The sequence below is a fragment of the Ictidomys tridecemlineatus genome, chromosome 9 (genome assembly GCF_052094955.1).
Source record: "Ictidomys tridecemlineatus isolate mIctTri1 chromosome 9, mIctTri1.hap1, whole genome shotgun sequence".
NCBI lineage: Eukaryota > Metazoa > Chordata > Mammalia > Rodentia > Sciuridae > Ictidomys > Ictidomys tridecemlineatus.
In genome coordinates, this window is record NC_135485.1 from 31,151,496 (window position 1) to 31,178,052 (window position 26,557).

The 26,557-nt window shown below is 44.0% G+C and overlaps 1 protein-coding gene across 14 annotated transcripts in view; it reads right to left on the reverse strand.

The window, feature by feature from the left end:
* Nucleotides 1-26,557, reverse strand: part of Apbb2 (amyloid beta precursor protein binding family B member 2) — a 388,124-nt gene that overhangs the window by 309,350 nt on the left and 52,217 nt on the right. For 7 of the 14 annotated variants that reach the window (XM_078021229.1, XM_040292509.2, XM_040292515.2 and 4 more), the window contains exon 1: nucleotides 16,231-16,483. The gene's annotated coding sequence lies outside the window, so the exon portion shown is untranslated. Of the gene's footprint in view, nucleotides 1-16,230; nucleotides 16,485-18,566; nucleotides 19,070-22,612; nucleotides 22,812-23,843; nucleotides 23,980-26,557 lie in introns of those variants that run through there. The other 7 variants (XM_078021234.1, XM_078021231.1, XM_078021232.1 and 4 more) reach the window with 4 other exon arrangements.

Sequence of the window (26,557 nt, forward strand, 5' to 3'; positions counted from 1 at the left end):
TGTGTGTGTGTGTGTGTGTGTGTGTGTGTGTGTGTGTGTGTGTGTAAGCACTCACCTCACACTGAGTGCTTACCCATAACCTTCCTCCAGTCCAGCACCACCACGTACTCCAGACACAAGCCCATGGGCAACCCTGGTGAGCCTCTACTTCTCCATCTGCATTTGAGAATTAGACTACATCTACCTCATAGTAGGACTGGGCCAACTGAACAATCCATGCAGGGTATGCGTCATAGTGACAGTTTATCACAGTAAGTACTCAGCTAACATTAAGTTTCATGCTTCCTACCAGATCCTGCTACAGGTGAGAAAAAGAACTAGTTTAGGGATTGTGCTGATCAAATGTGACTCAGGATCAAACCAAATCCTATCAAACTATAATGTGTGGTAGCAAAACACACAGAGCAACTGTCATCCACATCCTCTGAAGATAATAGGAGGGTAACAATCAGAACACCAAAACCACACAGTTGAATACAAAGCATATTACAAACCTCTCTCCAACCGCCTTTTTTTTAAAACGGCTACCTTTTTAAATACTTAAATTCGAAATAATATCCAAGTTTTTGATAAAGGACCGCTCTCTGTAGCACAATAACAAATGAACTAATTGGGAAGGCTTGCTCAGCTATAACCACTCCCACAATAGGAAATAAAGACAGGAACTAAACATCTTGATCGCTACTCTCTGGTGAGCACTTTCCTACTGCCACATTGCACCCTCCCAGTGGCATCCTCGGATCCCTGGAGATGTTTTACAGGTGGAGAAACTATGACTCAGGAAGAAAGCCTTGGGACTGTCACCAACATTCGCCTTTCCCAGAGGAACAGATTCAGAACAACATGGACAAAGGGTTAGGCCACCTAGTCACTCGGCTTTGAGGATACACTCCACAGCATAAAGGGGAAAGGTGTCACAGTGTTTGAGGACATCCCAATGAAGATTTGTTTTCACCAAACTAATTCTTCCCCATAGAAGAAGTGAGCAGCATGCACAGCCACAACATGCCCCACGGAGGTCACATCCAATTCACAATTTCAAAATAGTTTGGATGAATGTTAGTTTTGTGCAAAAGAAAGGTTCTGAAAAGACAGGAACTTGGTGTCACATCCAGGTGAATGGCACCTACCCCTTCCCCAGTTCCTGGGCTCTGTGTCCTCCCCAAAGGGAGCTACAGGCCAGCAGCAGATTGCCCTGGAGCTAGAACACGCTCTAAGGGCCTCTGTCCAGGGCATACTCAATCTTCCTTGGAAGTATAACTGTCTTACCCAATTTGTAAGCATACAATTCAATGGTACCGAGTACATCCACACTGCTGTACAAATGTCACAACCATCTACCTCCTGGTTTTGCCTTCCCCAAATGAAATGAAAACCTGTGCCCATTCACCAGTCACTCACCATCACCCCCAGCAACTGCACTCTACTTGGTCTCTACGAATCTGACTACTCTTAGCTACTGCATGTAAGGGAGTCAGACTACATCTGAACCCCTGTGACAGGCTTATTTCATGTAGCATAATGCCAGCTCTCTCTTATTTCCAATTAGCCTCCTTGAAGAAATACAATCCTAAATGTACATCCTTTAGATGAAACAAAAATGAATGAACAGAATGACCTTTTTCTCTTCTTACTCATTGCTCAAAGGATATGAAAGCACAAAGGAAACTTGGGAAGGAAGAAGACAAAGTCATCTATAATCCCACCAAGGAACCATGGCTATTTTCATATCTATCCAGTCTCTCCTAATCTTTGGCTTTATGCAAATAAACAGTTCACAATTATATCACATTATAACATTCACCTGCTAACATCATAACACATTCTTTTTGGGGGGAGGGAGTACCAGGGATTGAACTCAGGAGCACTGGAACACTGAGTCACATTCCCAGTCCTATTTTGTCTTTTATTTAGAGACAGGATCTCACATCATTGCTTAGCATCTAAGTTGCTGAGGCTGGCTTTGAACTCGAGATCCTCCTGCCTCAGCCTCCTGAGCCACTGGGATCACAGTCATGTGGCACCATGCCCAGCTACATCACATTCTTTTAACCACCTACCAAAATGATAAATCACCGAGCATTCCAAAAATGAATTTTTCAGACCAACAATAAGTAAAAAATAAAATGTCCCTTAATGAACACCTGTTCCCACCAAGCTCTCCTGTTACGCAAATAGTTAAAACTGCTTTTAAGTTTTGCTCTGAGAGAAGGAAACTGCTCTTGGCAAGAAGGCACTGTACTGTTTAATAGTTGGTACTGTGGGATAAAGGCAACACCTTCACAAATGTTCACACGAAAATAAATGTTAAACAGAAACTTATATAAATTTCAAGTGTCGACATCCACCCCACTATTCTCTCTCTCAATGGAAAACAACAGAACAGCATCTCATGAAAATCCCGTTTTCTTTACTGAAGTAAAAATAATGCCACAAATCAATATTCTAATTAGTCTTTTTTTAAAAAAACTGGTTTTTCTTGCAATCCACATCTCAATACCAAGAGGAGAAAAAAGGAGAAAAATTCAATAAAACTCCACATTTTATTTTTGTTCCTTATTTCTACTTGCAGCTCATAAAATAACAGCAGGGTCTAGAGCTAGTAAAGGAAAATGATTCTAACTGAAATAAAATTCAAGCCAGCAGGAGATGACTTTGATCAGGAGACAATGATACGTAAGTCGATGGAATGCAAGACTTCCTTTATTTATTTTAGTTGAAATAACCTCAAGCCCTGGGGAAAAAAAAAAAAAAAAACAGACATTTTTAGAAAATGACACTGACCCAATCGCTAAGTTGCAGAGAGATGAGCCGTGGGTGTTAGTTCTGTTGTGCCACTGCTCATATATTTTCTGCTCAAATGACTGGATTATCCCGAATTTGAAGACAGGAGGTTTTTCCCTCGAAATTTTGGGACATGGAGACCTGTGCATAGTGATGGTATCCCATGTGTTCACTGTTCATGCTAGATTTCCTGTCTCTTTAGGGAGAACACCAAGATAACAGAGTACCTCAATAGGGGGACAGCTCCATACTCAAAAGTCAACATTACAAGAATGAGAGGAACCTCCAAGGATTCAAAGCCCTGGGCCTCTCCCCAGCACTCCAGGCCTGCTCCCACCTGTGTGGACTGTTCCATGGGTTGTTCTGTCTCCCTCCAGATCCCTCCATCCTCTTCTCAGTAGAGCCCCAAGCCCAAGAGACAGCAGCACAGGATCATCAAGCCCCTCACTTCCCCAGCCTCTGAGCCAAATGGTCTCGTCTCATCTACCTGTAGTGACTTCATGAGGGACCTAAACCAAACGCATCTCAACCAAAAGCAAAGCCAAAATTTTCAAGCGGTGATTAAGATTCCAAAACATCAACAAAAACCCCAGCGTAGTGTCAACCAATCCTAACCACAGTTCACTTTTGGTGCTCACCCTTAGTGACTCCAACAGGTAGGTCGCTTTTCTCTCCCTACTTCCACTTAGGTTCAGCTGACATCCAAAGCCATGTCCGTAGACCCAAAAGAAGACAGAATGAAGTTACAATTTGAACCATTCAAGCCAAAAACCACTAAGTTAAGTTCACTAAGTCTCAAGTGCAGAAACAACGTAAGACCGACCTGACGTCGGAGTCAGGCCCTCCCTGCACACAGCATGTGAGCAGAGTTGTTGACCTCGGAACACCATTTATCTTCCGACTCAAATGACAGGCACTGACCAACTAGCACAGGACTGAGGAAAACCAACGAGAGAGGCATGGAAAGCCACTGATGGGTGAATGGGAGGTAGAGAGAGGAGATAAGCATCATGGAAAACACTCGCTTAAGTGTGCACAAAGCCAAGCCTCTGGAGCTGGCCAGCCAAGACAAGCTGTCCATCGAGAAGCACCAGCTCAAAGGACACGATGCAAAACAAACTCATGGCCAAAGGCTGCCTTGAAGCAAGTTAAACAAGCTTCTTTTCTACAGACTTCTTAAATATTTTAATGGCAACAGAGGATACAGTTTTCTGAACTTGATGCCAGAACTCTTTAATCCTAATATGTCTGCAAAACCCAGGTTCCACTGACCACACAGTGGAAAGTGCCATTTCAGAGGCTCTGGAAGCAAGCTCGGAGCTGAGGCCTAGATAGCAGCAAGCCTCATGGTGGCATCAATCACCTTCAGGACTAGGAGCAATGGGGGTCCTTGAAAATGCTCTAGGGAGGGGCCCTTGTGAACCAATCCCTTGGCCTGAAATTGCTCCTCTCCATCTTGTGAATTTAACATGACCATCACCAGCTGTCCTTCAGGACACTACATAAAGTCTCCCGCTCTCACCTCTTGATCTGAAGGCGCCACCAGCGCTTTACAACACATCACCCTTTGCTTCGTGATATCTCCTGCCAAGAGAGCAGAGTATTTTCCGCATCCTTAGGGCCTACTGCCAACACAATAGGTGCTCAATAAATACTTGCAGAATGAATAAGTGAAGGAGAGATTCTAGTCGCCCTCCCTCCCCAGCCTAGAGAAATGATTAAACATCTGTTACATAAACTCAGTTTAATTTGACTTCAGTTCACTGTGATGTCATTTTCAATAAAGAGACCATGCTCCTGTTGCAGCTGCTCAATTAAATGACATCTGCACTTCCTTTGGACACATTTTCTTCCTACACAGCCTTGATGATGCTGACCCATTACAAGAAAACTACATAGTTTTGAGTCACTCCATAAACAATAACGGGTTTAAAGTGAGTTCTCTTGAGGCTGGGATTATAGCTCAGTGGTAGGGTATTTCCTATCATGTGTGAGGCCCTGCGTTCAATCCCCAACACCACAAAAACAAATAAGTAAACTGAGTTTTCCCAGAGAACTTTGTAGATTTTGGAACCAAAGTCACAAGGTTAACTGACTTGTATGTAATTCATACTGACCTCATTAACATCAATCTGTGAGCCTATACTACCATAACTGGGGATAAAGTCTGAAGGGAAAAAAATAGATGCTGAAAATGTTCTGGGTTATATTTATTAAACCTCCAACAATGAAATTCTTTTTCGCTCCTATGTTTGATTCTTTGACAAATGTATATTGCGCACCAAAGATTTCCAAACAGCAGGAACACAAAGATGAAGCAGCTCAAGGCCAACCCTGAAGGGGGAGCAGACTGGAAGAGAAAGCAGAGCGATAAACAGTAGAAGGCAAAAAGTGCTGGAAGTGGGGCAGGAGGAATTCACATCGGGAACAGGGAGAAGGACCGGGCACCCTGTCCTGGGTGGTCATGTACACCAGTGATTCTCCAAGTGCGGCCCCCAAACCAGCAGCATCAGCAATGCCTACGAAATTGAAAGAAATGCAGGGCTGGGGATGTGGCTCAAGCGGTAGCGCGCTCGCCTGGCATGCGTGCGGCCCGGGTTCGATCCTCAGCACCACATACCAACAAAGATGTTGTGTCCGCCGAGAACTAAAAAATAAATATTAAAAATTCTCTCTCTCTAAAAAAAAGAAAGAAATGCAGATTTTCATGAGGCCACACCCCAGACCCACGAATGAGACACCCTGGGGCTGGGGCCAGTAAGGATGTGCACTGAGGTAGACAACCATGACACGACTTCATAAAGGAGGACTAAAGTCAGATACAAAGAAGACAGTAGGTTGAATGCAGACAAGAGGAGCAGAGAATAAAAGCCCTAAGCCAGAGAAACCCGGCCCGCTGTAAGAACGGTGAGGGGCAAGCCCGGGGCAGATCATGAAGGGTGTTGGTGCAGCACCAAGAAACTAGGACCTATCCTGAGGGCAGCAGGGTCCCCCGAAGGGGTGGGATGGGCATGCCCAGACCTGCAGAAGACTTCGGATCACCCTGGATGTAGTGCAGAGAAGAAACAGCAAGAGGCGGTGGAGAACTGCACTGCAGCTTGGAGTAGTGAGTCAACAGCGGTGGGGAGGGAAGTGGAGGCTGCTGGAAATGGCAGGGCCCCACGCAGGAGCCAGAGAGTCCTGGTGCCTTAAGTAACTGCAGAGATGCAGCTGCCTGCTGTCCTGGGGGATAGAGGAGCATCCCCCCAGCCACCCAAGCCTTACAGGACCCACCCACACCCAACCGGGGGAGGTGCCGGTCTGGGAAGCACTCAGTACTTCTGCTGGCAACACCAGCTGTGCTGTACAGTAATCTGCCCTTTAGCCGTCGGCTCCTCTACAGACCAGGGCTCTGAGCAAGCGCGACAGTGGTCATCCTGGTCAGTTTCCATGTGCGGCATTTGGAACGGTGCCCAGCCACTACTGGGAAGCCAAACTGCATGAATGGAGCTGGACAAGCCGGGAGGCCACTGGGAGGCCACTGCTCTAATTCAGGGGAGAGAGGACCATGTCGTGGGGAAGGAATTAGACAAATAAAGCAACTGATCTTCATTGCCCTCTAGCCTTTTGACACCATTCAAAACACGGAATAAAACTCTTTCCAAGTCAATTATATTGTGAAAATTCAAGAGTGAGTTTGATGAGTTGAATGGAATCCACGAAAGCCCATCACCCCGTGGAAAGTCCAGAAAGGACCACGATTTGAGCACTTTCACAGTGAAATAAGACGCAGTTCTAGGCCACAGAGAGACAGCCACCTATCTGAGGTGCCGAGCTTATTCTCTTTTGTTTTTGGAATAACTCTACGACGCCTCCAAGTAGACAACAGCGACATCTCAAACCCTGCTGAAATCGTCTGCATCTTTGCTTTGATTTTTACAAATGATTCCTGGCAGGCAGATAATGTTGTGACCCAGTTACGAGGTATTTTGGAAGTAGCAGCCACCTAACCCGGGGGAGGAGCTGGTGGGCGCAGAGGGAAGAGTTACAGCAGCCACTGCCACCTGCCTCTCCATCCTCCGGATTCTAGAGGAGGGAGCTGTGACAACCAGGAAGTAAGAGAACATCTCCTCTGACCTGCTTCCCGTCTTCTCACCATTCCCAAAATAGACAGAGCGAAGGAAAATCATAAATATAATTCTCGGCCCTCGAGGGGAAGGGCATAAATCTGGGTCCCTGGGAACAGGACGCAAGGCAAAGCTACTGAAAGCCCCAGAATCAAGAGGTGGGAACAGGGGGAAACAAAGCCCACGGAACAAAGGGGAACCAAGACCCTCAAAACAACGGCCAATTCTTACACCAGGACATTCTTTTTTTTATGTAAAAATATGTTTATTTCTGACACATATGAAAATTTGATGGAATCTACAAAAAGCTATTAGAAATGATTAACTTTTAGCAGGATTTCAGAACACAAGATCACTAAACACAAGTGGATTACATTTCTATAAGTCAGCAAAAAAACGAGCACAAAGCATGTAAATAATACTCTTTAAAATAGCATTGAATATATAAAATATTTAGAGGAAAACCTGACAAAACATCTAAAGGATTGAACACATATCTACAAAACATTGTAAAGAAGAGCCAAATAAATAGACGTTTGCACTCATGAGTTAAATTTTTCAAAAATTTAAGATATCTAATTTTCCAGAATTGACCTATAGATTCAACTCAACTGTAGTCAAATAATTTTTTTTTGGTAGAAATTGAAAACCAGTTCTAGATTTGGTATAGAAATACAAAGGATGTAGAGAATTCAAAACAACTTTAAATTTGAACAAATTTAGAAGACTCCACCTCATTTTTTTAAATTTTTTATTTGTGGCTCAAAATATTACAACCCAGATGCCCTTCAATAGATGAACTGATTTAAAAAATGTGGCATTTATATTCGGTGGAATATTACTCAGCACTAAACAACAAAATCATGGCATTTGCAGGGAAATGGATGGCATTAGAGCAGATTATGCTAAGTGAAGCTAGCCAATCCCTAAAAAACAAATGCAGAATGTCTTCTTTGATATAAGGGGGGCAACTCAAAACACAGCAGGGAGAAGAGCATGAGAAGAAGGTTACTATTAAATAGGGATGAGAGAGGTGCATGGGAATGGGAGAGAGAAGGGGAATTGCATGGAAGATGGTAGGAGACCCTCATTGTTATGCAAAATTACATATAAGATGGTGTGAGGGGGAAGAAAAAAGAGAGAGAGAGAAATGTGTCACAGTAGATTGGGAGGGGAGGGGGGATAGGAAGGGCAGCACAATACAATAGACACTAGTATGGCCCTATGTATAAACGTGGCTGTATGACCAATGTGATCCTGCAATCTGTACACGTGGAAAAATAAGATTAAGATTATGTACCCCTTGGGCTGGGGATATGGCTCAACTGGTAGCACGCTCGCCTCGCGTTCGTGCGGCCCGGGTTCGATCCTCAGCACCACATACCAACAAGGATGTTGTGTCTGCTGAGAACTAAAAAATAAATATTAAAATTCTCTCTCTCTCTCTCTCTCTCTCTCTCTCTCTCTCTTGCTTTCACTGATTACCTCTGCCCTTGAGCATTTAAAAAAAAAAAAAAAAAAGATTATGTACTCCATTGAATCAAATGTATGATATGTCAAGACCAGAACATTCTTGGAGGTGGAACTCCAACTCAGCTGCCCTGGATCCTCCAAATTCACACTCTTTAGACCAAAAGGTAATATTGTTCTTTAAAACTAAAAACAATACTCAAGGTTAAGGTCTTCCTTCATGCCAAGCCCTGTTCACAAATTCATGAAATCTTCACAACCACCGTATTAGACAGACACCATTAGTATTCCTATCGGCAGATGAGGAAACTGAGACACCCCATAATTCTGCTGCCAAAGCAAATTCTGTAGTCCATGGTGGTAGGGCTATTAGATGTCTGGCTCTTAATCACAACAAACCCTACACCTCCCTATCTGTAGGGCTATCCCGTACATGCACTAGAGGATGTTCAGCAGCATCCTCGGCCTCTACCTGCAGATACCAGTAGTTCCTGGCGTGACAGGATGTCTCCAGACAGCACCAAACATGCCCTGGAAGGCAACATTGAGCTCTCTGAGAACTCAAGCGATGGAGATCTGAAAGGCTGAATTCCTACGTCCCTTAGGGGAATGGAAAATCCTACTGGATTGAAGAAACAGGCTCCAAGAGTTTCCCTGAGTCAAGGAGATGGCTGAAGGGTTTCTGTACATGGGGATTTTACATTAGGAGTCGCCTGCCACAGCTCCTGTTCCCTGAGGTCTTTCCACTCTTGCAAAGCGAGGCCAGCTTCCTGCCTCTCTCTTGTGCTAGGTTTGCCATTCCTTATCATCAATGCTCTGGCACACTCCTCTCTACCCTCCTGTACTCGGCACAGGGCCTGGCACAAACTAGGTGCTCAATAAACATTCTGCACAAAGGAATGAAGAAACAAAGCTGAGGTTTCTGGGTGTTACCAGATCAACGGTCTCTTCACGAGAAGAGGCACAAATAAAACTTGGTTCTTGGTGAGGGTAAAAGGTTCTGCTCAGATAAACTGAAGAATCTGAGGCTGAATGGTACTTCCGATGGTACCTATGGCTCTCCAAGTCCCCTGAGAGTTCTGATCACACCATAGCTATGTCCATAATTTAACTGGTTTAGTGCACCCAGGCATGAATCCACTCAAGAAACCTAACTCATTTCCACCCATAAACAGTACTGCCCAGCAAATCGGGATACTCAATGTCACAGGTCAACTTACTCTTGCCCAGAACCCAAGTCTCCTTAAGAAATTGAATGAGGGGGCTGGGGATATAGCTCTGGTAGTAGAGTGCTTGCTGCCTCACACGCACAAGGCCCTGGGTTCAATCCCAAGCACTGCAAAAAAAGGAAATCAAATGAGGACAAGAATAAAGCCAGCATCCAAGAGCAAGCAGGATGCTCCCAGGGAGAGGCACCCTCCTCGTGCATGTGGGGTCCTCTCTCCAGACCAACACTTCAGCAGCCTGAAGTCTCAAGGTAGTCAGTCACAGGGTTGCTGGGGAGGCCCGCCCTGAAATCCTCATCAGAAACCTGTCTCCTAACACTGCCTCATGATTGGTAGATGATAACTAACCATATCCATCCATGTTTTAGCACAAATATTCTAGACTGGAGTCTGCCCAGAGATCAACAGCAAAACTCTTGGTTTTTAGGCAGATTTAGAAATTATATTTGGATCCTATTCCTTGTGTTGTATTCAGATGAAAAACAACATACCAGAGCCACAACACAGAGGAAACGGCTCTACCACTGAATGGACAGATTCAAGTTCAATGTCCTTTCTGTACCCCCAATGCTGAACCTAGGAAGATCCGTGGTGGGGTGAAAAGAACAAGAGCACAGGCTGCGTTTAGGGCCAGGACAAGTCCCCCAGGTCCTTTTCTGAGCTACAGCATGTTTTCCCTCACCTGCAAAACAGGAGTCGAAGAAAGAGGTAAGGAAATAAGAGAGAAATGTTTCCTGTACAGTTGGCCCTTATTAAATGTGAGCTCTTCATCCCAGGGCACTTTCAAAATTAGCTCCGTTGCAGCTCCTGGGACTCTATTCCTGGAAGACCCAGGGGCCCCAGCAGTGCAACCACAAGCTCCACAATTGGGCCTGGCCTCCACTCCTTGGCAACCCGTGGACTCTTCTGTATTAATTATAGTTCCAGGGCAAACACTGTTGTTCACTATGCAGTCTTTAGTAAAAAGGACCTCAGTTGTCTTCTCTCTAAAATAGGAAGAGACCCCAGTGTTTTGTAGCATTAAGAGCAAGATAGCTATAAAGCTCTTAGCCAAAGTGAAAGCTCTACAACCATATTTCTATTATTATGATCAGTGAGATGTGATAATGACTACTCAGAGATTCTTCAAGTATTATTTACTTTTTAGCTACCATTTGAAACTCAGAAATAATGTGTTTTGCTTTGTTTCCTCTCTTTCTTTGCCGTCCAACAGTAACTAAAGGTGAAAAATAACCATCTCATGGGCAAACTATTCTTAAGCTTCCTCTGGCCACTCAAACTCACCCTGGAGGGCATGATATTGGAGAGGCCCAGACCAAGCAGGTTATTACATAATCCTTGGTTCTATAGCCTTGACTCCTGCAGAATTTCCTAGAATCACTCTGAATTGCTAAGTTGCTTTGGCAGAAAGAGGCTTGCATCCAGAGAAACAAATGCCAAGACACATCTCCAGGCCTGCCTGCCGAAATTCACAATTCATCCATGTGCCCTTTCTGCTCTCTCAGACCCTCATCTTTCATCTTGGCACTTTCCTTGTCATTCTTGGGCTATAATTCAAAAATACTCACTGGTTCCCAGGGCACTTTTGAAATTAGCTCCTTTGCAACTCTGGGACTCTACATTCCTGGAAGGCCCAGGGGCCCCAGCGGCCCACCCACAAGCTCCACACTTTGGCCTGGCCTCCACTACTCAACTCAATCCTGAGGGCAGCCTCTCTGCATCTCAAGCCAGATTCCCAGACTTACCAATTTCATGGACCATTAAGCTGCCAAATGAAAATATTCCCATCGCTTCATAAAAGAATCTTACCCCAAAACCGGAAGAGTATAATCTCAGAGAAAAGGACACATCTTCTCATTTCAACTCTAATAAAATATTCACTGCAATCATTATCATTATCATATGACAAGGACAATTGAAACCTTCACCAACAGACAATGGCCCTCAGGCTTAGCACTCTGCTTTGCATACACTAGACACACAGTTGCTTTAACATTGTGTGGAAATTAAGATCTGGTGTGTAGGACCATGATTTTGGAAATGCCACATTCAATACCACAGGCAACACCAAGCTTTCTTCTGCAACAGAATTCCCTTTTATGCTCTGGATCTCTGTAAATTCATCCTCTGGAGTGCACATTTCTCTTCACAGCTCGGTTCCAAAACTATGATTTTTTTTTTTTTTTAGTTAACTTAAAAAAAAATAACTAAATAAAACCATCCTTTCTCCTACCCCAAGCACTCCTGAAGCATAGCTGCCAGTCAAGCTACTCTTCAAAAAGAGCTATACTTAGGTATTGTCTAGCAGAAACAATTTTGCAACATTTCCATAAGAGGAAAAGGACAGAATGATTAACTTGATTTACAACAACTGTCAAGTCAATAAAAAACAAACAATAAAAAATTGTAATCCACATTTCCATACCATTCGTATTTTCCCAAGTCCTCTTCCCATCTGTATTCCTATGAATCTGTACATTTTATAAATCAATAAATTATATAGTGAGATTTTTTTTCCTGACTATAAAAGTAATTCATGTCCATTAGAGAAATCTAGGTAACGTTCAAACATTATGGAAACAGTTAAGATAAGAAAGGAGGCGTCTCCCTTAACTCTACACCCAAAGATGTCCAAAGCCTTTCAATTGATCCAGGCTTCATGGTTCACACTAAGCGGTGATGACTTGTCTATCCCTACCTTTCTCTCGTATAGCTCCCACTAGTGTTTGGAGCTACTAACAGGGGTCCAGGAACCCTGGCGTCTGGTTATGATCAGAGATACTTGAGTCACTGTCTATTCACTGTTGATTATTTAAATGGCTAACTCCTTACCTGCCTCGCTTAAATGTTAATGAGGCTGAGCTTTTGTGAGCATCCAAAAAGCAAAGTGCACTAAAAACACCAAATGGGATCCGTTTCCTTTGCTCTCTACCCCATCATCATAGCTAGCCAAAGAAGGAGGGGGAAAGCTCATGATCCAGCTAATGACACTAGGCAGACATAATCCACCAACCATCACTCCTGCTACTGCAGCCAAGTACAGGTATCTGTCCACTTCAGCCACTGTGCTAACATTAAATGACAATGAGAACTTATTCCAGAACCAAGGACTGCACTGCTAATCAAGGGTAGAAGACAAAGGGACATGGGAAAGGATTACTAAAAATGGACTCAGGTGGGCCCAGCAACCAAGGCACAGTATGCCCTGCTCTGTAGCCCAAGCAGCTCCCTTCTCAGACTATCTAGAAGCCCCAAAGCCGGAAGTCTCCCTCAGAAAGTGCAATAAAAGTCTCCAATGTCTAAATGCACTTTACCCAAATCTAATCATTACCTTATCTCCTATCTAGAATGGCAGGGCCACACAATTTTATGACAACCATTGTATATACTAAATGAAAAGTAAAAGGGAGATAGGAATTGGCCCAAAAAGGAAGGGTAATAGACAAAGGAGCAACAGGCCAGGCTCATGGAAACACAAAATGAGCTTCACCTAAGGCACTAAATGAAATCCTCCATCACAAAGATCTGCACCACAAACCTCTGCACTGACCTACTACATGCTGTCATTCAACAAATGGGAAAAGTGAGACCCAGAGAAGTAAACTGATTTTTCCAAGGTCACACAGTGAATTAAAGTAACAGAGGAACAGAACCCAGGAGATAAGTCTTCAGAGTCCCTGGTTGGTGGTCTTTCTATCAAATCCCCCTAGACCCTTAAATATAGAGTCTATCGCTCTGCCGCTCTGACAAGCCACTTCAGCTGAGAGACATGCCCTCGACATGTATCAAATATGCAGAATATGCACTAATAACACATTAAAATTAAAATGGGCCATTTGGGTTTATCTTCCCTACATTTGATTTCATTTATTAGTAGTACAACACTGCTGAAAGTAAATGAACACAAAACAGTTTTAATATATGGATGGAGGCATCTGAAAACATTCTAATCGTTCTGAAGACATGCTGTTCTAATCAAATCTCACCCTAAAAAACAAATCAAAGATGTTTTGCAGAGAATGCTTAGCGAATAATAATGGAATCCATTGAAAATATTGTATGAGATAAAACATTAAAGTTAGATTGCTTGGTATCAAGATTATCCACCCTTAGAAGGGATTTGCTTAGGCAGCTGACTGTTATGCAAAGACGTTTACAAAAGATGACAGTATATGTAAAAAGCTTAATATCAATCTTGACACATAATAGCACAGAACAAATTACTTTCCTCAGCGTAGGAAAATAAGTATTATCCACATAACTAGTAATAACTTATTACAATATTTTCCTAAGAGTTTGTCCTACACCTCTAAAAAACTTAAGATGTTATAAGGGTACTATTTTAAAAGTGTAACTGAAAAAAAGTAGAGAGACATAATCTTCCATTTTTCTTAAAAGATAAATTTAGATTATCCAGTAACCAGGATAATCAACATAACATTGATAGCACCGCAAGGCTTTCAAGTATTAATTCCTGCTGTAACAGAAAAACAGTTCAATGTTTGTTTCCCCTTGTTTCTCTGTTGGCAGGAAAAAAAGAGTCATAAAAAAAAAAGTTGAAACATGACATAAAAAGTAACAGTTTTTAAATACTGCATGCTCGCATATGTAGATTTTGGTAATATTTAATAGTCTTTTCTCAAATAATGTTGCCGTCAACATTCACATTACTCCAGCAAGTGTAAAATGCTACTGTTACATTTTAGCTCATCAAGCTTTTCAACTACCACTTCATTAAAGTTTCAGAAAGCGGAATCCTGCTGGCTCCTTAGAGGTGAATTATTTAGTTAAAGGGATCCATTTGAAAAGGGAGTAAAAGTATAACACATAAGTACCTTCCCTGGAAAAAGGTCTCAACCTAAAGATCCCTTCTCGAAGGCTCTATACAAATATCTTGGGCCATAATTACATTCTCAGTTTATGAAGAGTCACCTGGCACATCAATGACAAAGGGACAGGATCTTGACAGAAATCTTGCACCTGTGGTGTGTCCCTCTCACCTCCTGGAATGCCTCTGTCTTCTCTCAGCATTGCCCCCAGCCTGGAGAGTCCCTCATGACAAGCACCATCCTTTCAAGATGATGCCATTTCTAGGATTCTGCAAGTTCTGAAAACAAGTGTTGAACAAATACTGCTTTCAAGTTACAAATTGAAAAGGGCAAAGCCTGCTACCTAAGTTCATAAAGAAAGCCCCCTTCCAGGGTTCTGTCTGCTCCTGAAAGGCTGGCCACACAAAATCAGATGCTCTAATTAATATGGCCAATTAAGGATAAGATCTGAAATATAAATCCATGATAAGGACAAGATCTGAAATATAAATCCATGACAAGGAATTTTTTAAAAAGCAAAGACTGAAGAGAGTAAAACCCAGAAATACATCAGATGCTGCTGTTTGTTCTTAAATCAGTGAGAAAAGAAAGCAAATGACAAAACAATGCTGGTCTCACAAAAGTTTCCTCATTTCTTGGAATTCACGCACCACTGCTGATATCAATTTATGATGATCCCTTTAGTTATTTCACTTAAATCATCAGGCACAATGTGAAACCAATGACTGAAGGACTTCTTAAAACTATCCCTTAGAAGAGCCCAGTCCCATCCTAGCTTCTGACACCGACCTAATTCTCTCAATTTCGGCCCTCTCCAACTACTCAATCCATCCAAAAACATCTCTGACAGTTCGTGGCTCAAAAACTGCGCAGAACTTGACTACAAAACGGCCCCAATTCTAAGTCTGATATGTCCAGACAATTTCTCTTTTAAAATTCAACTCCCACGCTCCCTCGGCCCTTGACCACGGACCCCTGGGTTCTAGAACTCTTCACCCAGGTGAAACCACTTCTTATTGTTTCTACCGGACCTCGCATCCCTCCCTCCTTCCAGCTCTAAGATTTTTCGTAGCACAGATGTCATTTCTGGCTTTCAACCCTCCATTCCGCCCGGCGGGCAGCAGGGGCTTTCTCGGGACCCATGTGGCCAGCTTCCCTGATTCGGCCCCCTTCGCACAGCCATTTTCTAGTTAATAGGCTCTCTCCGCCTTCGAGGGGGGAAATGAACTTTTCCCCCCTTTCCTCTCTCCGCGTCTGGTCTCTGAACCCCAGAGAAGCCAGCCCTGTCTCCAACTCCCGGCAGGAGCGCGCTGGCGCCAGGGCGAAGAGCCCAGCCGCACAGCGGAGGCGGGTGCTAGGGCAAGGGGGTGTGCGCTCTTCGCCGCCCGCGCCCACCCTCACTTTTCCCCTCCGCAGTCCCCACCCGGGCGAACCCGATCGAGCCCCATCTCCCCTGCCCCAGGCCCTGCCAAGCCTAAGCTGATGAGGGAAAGAGGGCGCCGGTGGCAGGAGGGATGGAAGTCAAGGAGTGAGCCCGCAGTCGCCCTGCCACCCGCCCTGCAGCGCGGGCGCAGGGCGCACGGGACTCCGCAGCGGGTGTCCGCTGCAGATGCGGCGGCAGCTGCTGCAGCTGTGGCTGCGGCTGGGCGGGTGGCAGTGACCGCGTAGCCCAGGGGCCAGGAGGAGAGGAGCAGCCGCAGGGGGTACGTGCAGCCACTAGACGCCCGCCGCTGCCCGGGTCTCTCCCCAGCACTCCCGCCACCCCCCACCCTACCCCCAAGTCCGGAGCAAAGGCAAAGAGGAAAGCGGGCTCACCAGCTGTGCGCGCGGCGCTCGGCTGGGGCGCCCGGCGGCTCTGCTCCAGTCTCGCCCTCCCCGGAGCGCCGGGATCAGCTGCGGGCGCAGCGCACGAGCTTCCTACTTGAGACCAGCACAGACTCGGGCGACTGAGCATGCCCAGTGCCGCTCCGCGAGTCCCGCGCAGGGAGCGGCGCCGGCGAGATTCCACTTCTCCAGGCTTTGGAAGCGGCTGCGCGAGGAGAGGCTTGGAGGGGCCTGGCGGAGCTGGGGCCCGAACCGAGAAAGGCGGGGCTGGGGGCGGTGACGGTAGTGGGCGGGTGGCGCTCCCAGGGCGACCCCTGCAGGTGGAGGCTGCGGGGCCTTCTGCTCGCAAGCTCCCCCAATCGCCAAGAAGACCGCAGGGAGGCAGTGGGTGCCAGGGTAAGGCTGGGATCGCGGTGCAGCCCGGGTATCCTCTCCGTGTGGCCTGGCGTCTGTCTGCACCAAAAGGCAGTTGGGTAACCTTATCCCTGGCTTTTCTCCCACATGTCTGCATCGCCTTACAATGGGAAAATGTCCCCAGATGAGAGCAGCCCACACCCACCCAGGCTAGCCAAAAGTTAGTAGGCGAGACCTTCTCCTTCCTTCTGCTCCTCATCTCTACCTCCAGGCATACCCTACCCCCCCCCTCCGGTCTCTCTCTCTCTCTCTCTCTCTCTCTCTCTCTCTCTCTCTCTCTCTCTCACACACACACACACACACACACACACACACACACACACACACACACAGACTCACATATCATTCCTCCATCCGAAAATCAAAAATCACAGCAAGATGAGGCCAGGGGAGAGAAACACCTGCAGGAAGGAAAGGCATAATTTTACTTCCACTCTCAGTGAATTAACTACAACTGCTGAGGAAGTCGAGAAGCAAGGCCCTGATAAGGTAGATACCCAGTTAAGTGGGAAACACTGCTCGGTCCCAGGAGGGCTTCTGAAATAGATTGCTGGATCCGTCTGCGGTTGATAGCAAGCATCTGTGCATCTAACAAGTACCCAGGTGATGCAGGTGCTGCTAGTCTGAGGCCACACCTTGAGAACTCTATATATACACACAGAGATCTCAACTTACCATCTCCTTAAAAAGAAAAATCCTAAAGGTAAATTAATTGTAAACCCAGCATATGGGCGCAAGCCTGTAATCCCAACAGTAGGATCTGGAGTCCAAAGCCAGTCTCAGCAACAGAGAAGTGCTAAGCAACTCAGTGAGACCGTGTCTCTAAATAAAATATAAAATAGGACTGTGGATGTGGCTCAGTGGTCGAATGTCCCTGAGTTCAATCCCTGGCACTTCCCATCCCCCTCCCCCCAAAAAAGTAAACTAATTGTAACTATAAAGTATAGGCTCCTTTCCATCCTCTTCCCCAAACCTACATAATGCAGTCTTTCCTGGAGTAACAAACTCATACCCCATTCTTCCTTATTCATATGCAGGCACTGTACAATGAAGAGGGGCATTATTTCAGTCCATCATAAATTTATTGAGGGGCCACAGGGACTTCTATTAGGCCTGGGGATAAAAGTGAATTAAAAAGCCAGAACCCCTGTCTTCATGGTGTTTACAGTCCAGCAGGGTGATCCACACCCATCAAATCGTCACTGTAAATTGTCCCCTCAAACAAGGACCTTACTAAAAGGGAAATGCACACGATGCTAACAGTGTAAAGGGGGGGCCCTGGTGCAGACTCCAGCGGGGCTGTGTGGAATGAAGGGGCTGCCTTGTGAAAGAGGGGGCTTTGCATCCTGCACTTCTATGAACAATTACTTCCCTCAGAAGCAGCTGGAAGCCAACAATCATGTTGCTCCTTCTACAACAACAACAAAATAGTACAGGCACAGAAAAAGCCCCAGAATCCATGAAAGTGCTCATTCTTGGGGCAGAGTCCCTGCACCCCAGAATGGGCCTAACGAGTCTGTGATCCATGGACCATCGAGAGCCACAGTTCACTTAGCCACCTGGGAAAAACTGACTACACGGAAAGCCTCGTGGTTCTAGTCCGCGTTCTTCAGGCCCAGAGAGGAAATTGGCCCCACCACGCCAAGAGTCAGTAGCAGAGATCGGCGGGCTTCCAGGCGAGCCCCCTTCTACCCGCACTTTATTCCCCCAGACACCACAGATTCCCGGAGCCCCGCCCTGCCACCCGCTACTCTCGGTGGTCCCGGGGCACGGAACATCGCCCGCCCCTCTAAGGATCGCTCTCCTCTGGACCCCGAGGAAAACCCGCGGTGGAGTGCTCGGCGGTGGGGCGGGGCCACGCGCGCAGGCGCAATGGCCGCCAGGTTGGGCCGAGGAGGCGCCCTGCTCCACACCTGATGCAATCAGCCTTCCGGAAACGGGCACTGCCGCCGCGCTCCTGCAGGAAACGCTTCCGCGCCCCGCTCCCGCCGCTGCGCTGCACGCCAGGCTAGGTCCCGGGCAGAGGGCGACGTTCTGCATACCCCAGGGGATCTGCCGGCGAGGTCGGGAAGTCGCCTCCTGGACCAGCAAAATCCCTAGATGCCCTGGAGAGTGACGTGGAGACGGCCACCGAGGGTTCTGCGGCTGCAGAAGGAAATTCCCTTAATGATTTCCAGAAAGGACGGGCGGGGGCTGCAGGGCCGACTTTTAACCTTCCTTCGCTTCCTTCCTTCGTCCGCTTCCCACCCCTATTTTCTTTCTCCCTGGAAGGAGAGTTTATGTCCGAAGGCAGGATGGGAGGACGCCCTGGTGTACCTCTGTGCCCTGCTACGTAGGCAGCAGTCCCCTAGCCGGCCTGGCTCCACTGTATAGATAAGTAATCGGTGTCTCTGAACCTCGTCCTCCAACTCCACCAAGAAAATCATTTCCCGTTTCTCCATCTCAGGCAATTTGGATCGCTATTGTGAGTGGGTTTTTCCCTGAGTGCTGACTCACCCCATGAATTGTTTTCTAAGGAAATGAAATATTCCAAGAATATGCTAAGAGCATGTTTTAGAAGGTATGAAAGCAAACGCTGCGAATAGCACACAAAAATCATGTCTCCAGTCCCTGAAGGCCAAAGGTCCTCCTCAACCTCCTGGGGTAGGGGGTGGGGAGACAGTCAAGGAATTTTACTGGGAAGGAGACTTCAGTGACTCTTCTAGAATCAAGTCCAGATCAACGCGGAGATTTTACAGGCAACGTTTGCCTCTCTGTTGCCCAGTGATATATGAATGCCTTTTCCCTCACTTAAGTCAGAGTCAGCAATGGCACTTGAACCCAGATTTCTCGAAATTCGAATGGCCCATGGATCACAAACTAGTTAGGCCCATTCTGGGGTGCAGGGACTCTGCCCCAATAGATAACATATATTCAAGAGTATATGTTATAATGCTATTTTTCGATCCATTTTTAATTTTGTTAAAAAGTACAAGATTGGTAGCCACAAAGGGGATCCTATTACTTGTCCCTAATTTAAAGTCATTAGTCTTTAAATACTCCTTGATCAACAACCTATCCAACTACATCTCATAATGTCAGACTAGGCAATTAGTATCTCAAAGTGGCGTGAACTGTAAGACATGAAGAAATCTTTTGTGCCAACATTAGAACCTCTAGTATTTTTATTTGCTTGTGGAGTATGTGAACTATTTGAGGTTAGTTAATTCAAGGGAGTTTTAATGATCACAACAAAACATCAGGGTCATGGTTTGCTTTTGTTAAAATTTAAAATACTTTTCACAATATAGAAATCAAAAGGAGGACTGTGGTTGCGGCTCAGTGGTAGAGCACTTGCCTAGTAAGCATGAGACACTGAGTTCGAGTCTCAGCACCACATATAACTAAATGAATAAAACTGTCAACAGCTAAAAAAAAATTTTAATGCTTGCAAATTTTTTTAAAAAAGGAAATACAAAGAGATAGCTTCACAACACAATAGCTACAATAAGATAATATCTAAATAGTAACTTCAGAAGTCTACCTTTTTATCTTGAATGTGTATTTCTTTTTGGAATGTTCTGACATTTAGAGATCTGGGAGAATACCTGCTACAGCAAAAATAGAGTTGAGTGAATGTCAAAACACAGAGGTGCAATGTACAAGCTCATCACAAGGTACTGATTATAGAATACCTAACTTTTCCTAAGTGTTTAGCATGTGCTAGAGACTGGCTAAGCGGTTTTTTATGGGTTATGTAACTTAATCCTCACAATTACCTTGTGAGAGAGGAACTCTGTTATCCTTATTTTGCCCACAGGCAAAGTAAGGCAGGGGAATGGGAAGTAACTAAAGGAAGGGACAACATATTTGGTGGCATAACTGGGATTTGAACCCAGGCAGTTGGCCTGGAGGTTGTGTTCTTTAACACTCTACACAGAAAAACACAAATGTGGAGACACTGATTATGATTTCTGTCTCATAGAAGAAAGTGGAGTGTTGTAACTTCCTTCCCCTTTTTCTAAACCAAAAAAGTTGATAAAAATGTTGTGTTCTACATTAGGAAAGAAGCCCTGCTAACTAATGAGTTAAGATCCTTGTTATGGTTTGGATCTTAAGTGTCCCCCCAAAGCTCATGTGTTCAAGGTCCCTGACTGCTGGTACTATGGGAGGTGGTAGAAACTTCAGGAGATGGGACTTAGTTGGAGCAAGTAGGTCATTAGGGGGCGTGTCCTTGAAGAGTGTATTGCAACCTCAGACCTCTCTTCTCTTTGCTTCCTGGTATTATAAAGTGAACAGCTTTCCTCCACCTTGTGCTTCCAAGTGGACAAACTGAAACTTTGGAAACCATGAGCCAAAATAATTTTTTCCTCCTTTTAACTTGTTTACCTCAGGTATTTTGTCACAGTGACAGAAAGATAACATCATCCCCAAACTTAGAACTAGCCTAACCAACACATATCAAGAAGACAATCGAATATCTAGTGATTTTTCAGGAGTACCAGTCAGGTTTTTCCTTCAGTGACTGCTCTGGGCCTGGTTGTTTTCTTTAGTCCCAAACTGTGGGATATGGTAGTCACCAGCCACATATGCTATCTATACATTGAAATTCATTAAAATAGCTCAGGATTAACATTTCAGTTCCTCAGTCACAATAGTCACATTTCAAGTGCTCAATAGCCCCAAGGGCTGATGACTGCTGTATTGGACAGGACAAATAAAAAACACTTCCAGTATGCCAGAAGCTTGTTTTGGACCATGCCGCTCTGGTCCTTTATAAAGTTTTACCCTCTTCTCATGCTACAGTATCCCATGCAAAATGCCATCTTTCCATGGTCTGTATCTCCCTGAGCTTTGGTCCTATTTTTCTAAGTTGAAATTATTATCAGAATATAGAATATTATCATGGAAAGAATAGAAGCTTTGGAGTTAAGACCTTAGTTTAAGTTACAACACTCCACTTTCTTCTATGAGACAGAAATCATAATCAGTGTCTCCACATTTGAGTTTTTCTGTGTAGAGTGTTAAAGAACACAACCTCCAGGCCAACTGCCTAGGTTCAAATCCCAGTTATGCCACCAAATATGCTGTATCTTCCTTTAGTTACTTCACATTCCCCTGGCCTTACTTTGCCTGTGGGCAAAATAAGGATAACAGAGTAGCTCCTCACAAGGTAATTGTGAGGATTAAGTTACATAACCTATGTAGGAAAGACTTGGGCAAGAAACCGAACCTTTTTTATCTATAAAATGGGCATGTTATGAGTCTTTATGTTGTGGGTTTGTTTAGGACTAAATGAAATAATATGTAAGTTTCTGGCAGGCCCTGTGTAGGATGCTTTCCTTCCTCCCAATCCTATTTCAGTTAATGACATCAACAATTACTCAGGTTTCTAAACTAGAAATCTCAGTCATCCTCCATTCTCCCTTCCTCCTCAGCCACCCGCTTCAGATTAGTCATCCAGCACTTTGCTCCCACCTCAACAATGCCTCTCAAATCTGGTGCCCCTCTCTGTCCCCATTCCACCGGCCTCATGGGCTTTCATGCAGTATTTCAGGATACTGCTAACTGATCTTGGTGACACTCATCACACCCACTTCAAGCCCTATCCCCATACTGCTGCCACAGTGATCCTTATAAAAGAAATGCCCCTGACATCATTTTCCTCCCTCAGCTCCGGCCCCACAACTCCCAGCTGCCTAAAGACAAAATCTCAACTGTTCAATCTAAGGACTCACAGAGCCAACTACCACTCCATTTCAAGTCCACATTTGGACTGTTGCTACCAACCCCTCTTGCAGCCACCCCTTCCCAAACCCATACCTCTTGGTATGCCCCCCAACACCCTATGTCCCAGAAGCCCATGCTGTGAGCCTATGTGGGACACAGAATGGCCTTTTCTGTCCCTACCCTTGCACATACCCTTCTTCAACTGAACTAACATGATTACATCTTCTTTATCTGGAGAAATCCGACTTACTCTTGAAAGTCTAGTTCAGCTATCACCTCTTTCTCAAAAGCTCCTTCAACTCCTCAGGGAAAGGTGGTCATCAGCTCCTCTGTGATGATGTGGATGCCGAGTTCTGGATATCCAGGTTTAAATCCCGGCTGCACCACTCTCCACCTGGGAGAGTAGTTCTGGGCAAGTGACTTAACCTCTCCCACCTCGGTTTTCTCCTCTGAAATAATGATAATCAAAGCATGAACATGTTAATGTTTTTGCCAGAGTATGTGAAATAGTACATATAACAATGTGCCTGGCTCGTAGGTGAGCACACAATATGTATAACCTTAAAATGATGACCACTAGAGCTCTATATGGACCTTCTTTTAACATTTTAGGTAAATTTTAATTTTTTAAAATTTTCGGGTTGGGGATGTGGCTCAAGCAGTAGCGCACTTGCCTGGCATGCATGCAGGACTGCGTTCAATCCTCAGGACCACATAAAAATAAAATAAAGATGTTCTGTCCACCAAAAACTTAAAAAAATAAATAAATATATAAAAAAATTCTCAAAAAAAATTCTATTCACAATTAAACTTGATTTTACATTAAATAAAAAGTGTTTTGTCACCCAAGTACTTCATATTCATGGAACAAAATTTAGGAAATACACATAGTGAACCAAAACAATTAAATTGTCTATTGTTTGAGACAGCTCTTGGTTACAAACAGAAGGAACTCTCATTAAGGTAAACAGAAAACTAAACAAAATTAAAAATATGGGATGGTTGTCAGGTAGCTCACTGCATTAACACAAAGATGGAGAATCAGGTTGGGAATGGGATCAGGATCCATGGAAGGCTGGCAGCAAATAACACAGAAAAGACCATGCCAGCACAATATGCCAGCAATGGTACGATACTGGCCACTTTCTTTGGTCACTGAACCTCTGCAGCTTAGCCTCATCCCTGCCCTAATCAAGGTCACAGGCACAAGTACTTGAGTGGCTGAGCCAAGGTTATGTGCCCATGCCCTAGCAGCCAGAAGACAGAGCAGAAATGTTGGCCTCCCTGCAGATTCCAGCTCCCAACCCACAAAAGGGAAGTTCACCAAGAAAGGAAGAGGGTCTTCTCCCCTCTCCCACTCACTCACCCCACGATGATCACTCACTGGCAAGCAGCAGGTACTTCCAAGCTTTGGTGCCTTTGCTGATGGTATTCCCTGTGCCTGGAAGATGTTCCCTGCTCTACACATTGCCCATTCCTACCTCCTTCATCTTGTCACTTTTCAAAGTCTTTCTTCAGAGGCCAAGATTCCTCCTTGAATGCGCCATAAGATCCGTCTTTGTGGCTATGCTGTGAATTATTTCCAGTCTCATCATGTAGAAGATACTTAATAAGAATCTGTTTAATGAGTCATGGAAAGAAAAAAAGAAAATTAGATTTTCAGGGTCTATACTAAGTAACTTACAAACACTAACCCAATTTGGTCTCAATATATAACACAATTTTTCCTCAAAAAGGCTGTGTGTCACCATTTTATTCCAGAAGAAACTGAGGCCAGAAGAGTTATTTTCCAAGGTTCACATAGCTATTAAAGGACAAAGGGAAAATTTGAACAAGGCACTCTTACTCTAGAGTATAAGCTCTTACTCAGTGAAACATATGTCTCCAAAATGTACTGCACAACCCCTTTTCATCCACCATGGAGACGTTTTGTTTTGATTAAACCATGACAGCCTCTTGGCATTAAGAAGAATCTAAGTAAGTGTTTCTATAAATGTTTACTATTAAAAATATATTTAGCTAGATTTGGTGCTGCATTCCTGTAATACTAGCAGCTTGGGAGGCTGAGGCAGGAGGATTGCACGTTCAAGGCCCTAAGCAACTTAGTGAGACACTGTCTTAGAATGAAAAATAAACCAGGTGTAGGTGCAGTGGTGCATTCCTGTAATTCCAGCAGCTCGGGAGGCTGAGGCAGGAAGATTTGAGTTCAAAGCCAGCCTCAGCAAAAGTGAGGCACTAAGCATCTTGGTGAGACCCTTTCTCTAAATAAAATACAAAATAGGGCTAGGGATGTGGCTCAGTGGTTGAGTGCCCCTATGTTCAATCCCTGGTGCTAAAAAAGAAAAAAAAGAGCTGGGGATATAATTCAGTGGTAAAGCACCTATGAGTACAATCCCTTCTCTGTGTGTGTCTGAGTGTGTGTGTGTGTGTGTGTGTGTGTATTCAGTAAATTCCATAAACACTAATGCCTGGGTTCCTGAACAGTGATAATGAATGGCTCAATATAAGAATTTATAGAACCTCAATTAAATGAGCACAGAAGCACACAATGAAATTCATCTTACTCTTGGCCTTTCCCCTTCCCCTAGGCTACCAGGAGAGGTTACTATAGACACTGGTATTTTATTGAATTGACTTTAGCTACAAAGAATTTTATGCTGTTATGCTCCGGGCAATCTCCATCCCTGGCTCTTTGCTTATCATCAGAGAGCAGAAATTTGAGTCCAGGGTACCAATATGCATGGTGTATCACAATTAATCCTCTGCACAGATAAGAGCAAGAATTTAAATCTTGTGAATGGAGGAAAACCATCACCTTCATATTCGAAGGATACAATATAAATAACAGTATCTGATCTAGGAAAATAGTTTTAAATTCACACAAACATAATTATATAAGAAGGAAGAAATGGGAAACACGGAGACAGAAGACATTTTTAAAGAACTGGAAATGATTTACAAGAGAATATGCTTTGCTCATACTAGAGATAGATAAGAAATATATTGTTAATTTGCCAAAAGAAATTGATAGTCTCCTTAATCAAATAGGAGTTTATAGTCTCCTTTCTCTATTTGTTCCTAACAGATAACTTCTACTTTAAAGTGCCTTATTACAAAGTTTGCAAAAAAAGAAGATGAAGAGAAAGACCTACAGATCTCAGGGCGTTTTAAGGGATCAAATGTTTATAATAAGTAAACATTTGTCACTAGATTAAATGAAAACTAACTTCTCACAAATAACTGAGAGAATAGAAACTGAATTTGGGAAGAAAGGGACATTAGTATTGGAAATGGAGTATGACTAAGAGCAATAGTACAGAATTAATACTAACATGAAGGATAGATGTTAGAAAAAAGATTCTTGGTAAGTTCATTTAGATAAAAGAAAAAACTTCAAAGGGATGTAACCAGTGCTCCCTCCCCTGAGACATTTAAAATTAACCTGGACAAAGAACTAGAATATATTTTGTAGAAAGCAATCGTCTCTGACAAGCTGGTAGATTAGCTCTAATTGATTTTTTCACCTCTAATTTCTCTGACTCTCTGAAATGCTATTCTTAGAAGACAAATGAGTTTTCCTTGAGGTTGAATTTTCTGTCTTTATTTTAATCAAATGAAATATGATTTCTCATGGAAATAGTTTCCCAGCCAATAACTTGGCAAGTAATAATTCTAACTCTTATTTAGACTATAAAAACTTCAAATCAAAGTTGCAGTATTAGTAAACATGATAAATCACAATCTATTTCCTTCCATCTTGCACTAGTTACAGAATAATATTCCCAAGAAGAGAAGAAAGAGGGTATAGTACAAAAACAGGAAAAGCACAGCAAGCTGCTGTAGCCTACCAGTTTTTACTTTTTTGTTCTAGGTTCACATCCTATCTAGAAAATTATCAGTAGAATAACATTTATTTATTTTGAAAATATATCAGAGATTTATTGACTCAGATAACAGTACAATGTCACAAACATGTCACTTATTGTCAAAGAAGAGCTAATTTTAAAAAAAATTTAAATTTTTCCCTGTCGTCTTTGAATTTTCTGAGGATACCACTTTGTCCTAGGCTCTTGATATTTTTTATTTTTATGAAGAGAGAACACTAGTGAAACAGGGAATAAATCTCTTTCTCCTTATATTGATTTACAAAATAGTTCCTATATCTTATAAGTTGTTTATCCATGAGTGAAAACAT